Raw genomic sequence first — 2,829 nt, 5'->3', positions numbered from 1 at the left:
CTGATTATGCCATTTCCCTGCATAAAATACTCCAGTGTGCTACCATGGCCTATAGGATCAAGCCCAATTGTCTGCTGCAAGGCTCTCTGTGACCACTGCTGGTTCCTCTAGCCATCCACCTGCCACCTTCCTGCTTCACTGTGTTTTCTAGTAATTCTGAGTTGTTGTTCTCTGCTCTCCTGACATCATTTCATACCTTTGTGCCTTTATATGCACTTCTCTTCCTGTATAGAATATTCCCCCTACTTATCTGCCTGGGGAAGTTCTATTCCTTCAATTCCTTCTAGTCCTTCAAAGTCCTAATCCAAAGATATTCTCACAAACTCAAAGTACCACCCTACATATTTCTTATTAGTTAAACAGGGGAAAAGTTACTTTAATAATGTGGAAACCTAGCTAATGCTACTTTAACCGGGTGGTCAAAATTGTCATCATCATTAATAGGACAAAGAAATATCATATGTCCCCAATGCAGTGTACTGGGAATGACACGTTCTGGTAGTATTTTGGCCAATTGAAAAATGTTCTGCAAAACTGGCCTCAGCTCTTTAAAAATGTCAATGTCAGGAAAGACCAAAACAAAACACAACAAACCAAACAGGCTTGGAAACTGTTCCAAATTAAAAGATGATAAAGAAGCCTGAAAAATAAATGCAATGTGTGATCCTTGATTCCATCCTGGGTCAAATGGAGTGGGGTTGTTGGGGGTAAATCACCTACAGATAACATTATTGGAAGAATTGGTGAGTTTTGCATATGGATTATATATTAGATAATAATGTTGGGTCAATGTTAAAGTTTCTGAGTATGCTCATTGTATTGTGGTGATGTGGGAGAATGTACTATACTTGTTCTTAGGAAATATGTACTGAAGGGCTAACATGTTGCTGTATCTACAATTAAGCAGTGGTTCAGCAAAAAGAAACAAGCAAACAAGTATGTGTTTGTATGTCTAAACAGAAAGAAAAAGGAAATGTGGTGGTGAAGTATTAACAACAGAGGAAATTAAAGATGAAGGGTAAAGGAATGTTCATTGTTCTATTCTTCCAGCTTTTCTCTATGTTTGAAATTTTTCAAAACAAAAGTTTGGACAGCTGCTTTGCCAGTGGAGTAGCCTCCTTTCTGTCTCACTGCTTCACTAATAAACTCTCTTTCACTTAAAAAATTTTGGACAGAATAAACAATAAATAATAAAAACAAGCAAATGAATAAAAAGCTTTGTATTGCATCATGTTTTCTGTGTAGCATTTCATAACATGGTGCTGCTGCCCCCACTCCTCAAACACACACATAAAACAATGAATCATCCTCTCTTCTGGACTCTTTCGTGATTATCTATCTCTCTGACCAAACTGTGAGCTCTTTGATATCTGAGCCTGTGTGTTGTATTGGATCTACACAATGCTTGAACTGTGCCTGACACAAACTGGATGCTCAGAGGATGCTTATTTAAATTAATCAGGCTGTCTTGAGGCTTGGATAGGCTTCAGTAAGCAGACAGGAGTGAGAAAGTTTTCTCAAGAGAAAGGAATGATGTGAGCAAAGGTAAGGAAGCAGGGATGCATAGTTTGTATTTACCAAGGACATTTGACTTGCTTGGTCAGAATTGAAGACTTACAGTGAAAATGTCTAACACACTACATTCTTAATAAAACTTTGGTGAGTCAATGAATAATTAAGATTTGAAACGCAGGCTTAGATCAGATTGGAAAGGACCTTGACTGCTTAATTGAAAAATCTAAACATTATCTAGTTCTTGACATGCAAGGTCTTTTTTTCTCAGCATCCAAAATCTTTTTAATAACAAGGTAGGATCTGGGGTTAGTTTTTGTAGCCATGTCTGGTCTGTTGGCCTCCCGCATGCTCAAACTTCCAGCCCTTGGAGTGTAGGTAGGATTCGATGTGCATGTGAGGGGTTCCTGGGGCTTTGCTGAAATGCCTCTACTCCTCTTAGCCCTTGCAGGGACCAGAAAGCATGACAGCGCCACAGCACTTGGGGGAGCCCAGGGCCAGCTGGGCAGAAGTAAGGATCTTGTACCCGGCTTTGAGGATGCAGCTCCGGGGGTGACTGCTTACATGAAGTGCACACACCTTCAGTTTGGGCACCTCCTGAACACACATGTCATCGGTTATAGTCTCTACAACCACAGCAGGTTTGGCCTCACTGCCAGGAAGCTTCATGTTCCAGATCATCCAGGAAAGGGACAGAGGTGGCCAGTTGGTGTGACTCATGAACAACATCTTCGGCACCACTTGGGGTTGGTTCATCTGGCCACAAACTTGTATTGCTTGACCAACAGCCTTAGGTAGATGTCCTGGCTCTTGGTCTTCCTGTGCTGAACCTTTTGGTCTTTGTTGTGGCAGATGTCAACTGTCATTATGGCACCTCTGCTCAACCAGGTCTGGAAAGAGAGAACAGATAGCATGCAAGGTCTTTTCCCAGTAAAAAGAAAAGAGTGTTTTGGGGGGCAAGTCTTTTATCCATCTTTTTCCCTGAATAATAAGGAAATAAATAACAGGTGGGAATCTGAAAGTGACCCATTACCAAACCCAGGAAAAGTCCCATTGTGGAGTTTTATGATATCCAACATTCCTCAGATGAAAGGGCATCACAAAATATTGGCTGAAAAAATTTTAAATGTGTTTTCCCATACTGTTGGTTCTCTTTTCACTTTAATGCTGTTTCTTTAGCCATGCAGAAGCTTTTTATTTTGATGAGGTCCCATTTATTTATTCTTTCCTTTATGTCCCTTGCTTTAGGGGACGTGTCTGTGAGGATGTTGCTGCATGGAATGTCTGAGATCTTCCTGCTCAGCATCACTAGCCATC

At 40.8% G+C, this 2,829-nt stretch overlaps 1 pseudogene; it reads right to left on the bottom strand.

Moving 5' to 3' along the window:
* Positions 1 to 1,821: 1,821 nt before the first annotated feature.
* LOC112322516 (large ribosomal subunit protein eL18 pseudogene) lies at positions 1,822 to 2,378 on the bottom strand (annotated as a pseudogene).
* Positions 2,379 to 2,829: the final 451 nt, after the last annotated feature.

The sequence above is a fragment of the Desmodus rotundus genome, chromosome X, assembly GCF_022682495.2.
Source record: "Desmodus rotundus isolate HL8 chromosome X, HLdesRot8A.1, whole genome shotgun sequence".
NCBI lineage: Eukaryota > Metazoa > Chordata > Mammalia > Chiroptera > Phyllostomidae > Desmodus > Desmodus rotundus.
The sequence above is the reverse complement of the archived record's forward strand: the minus strand, read 5'-3'. Positions and strand labels throughout refer to the sequence as shown.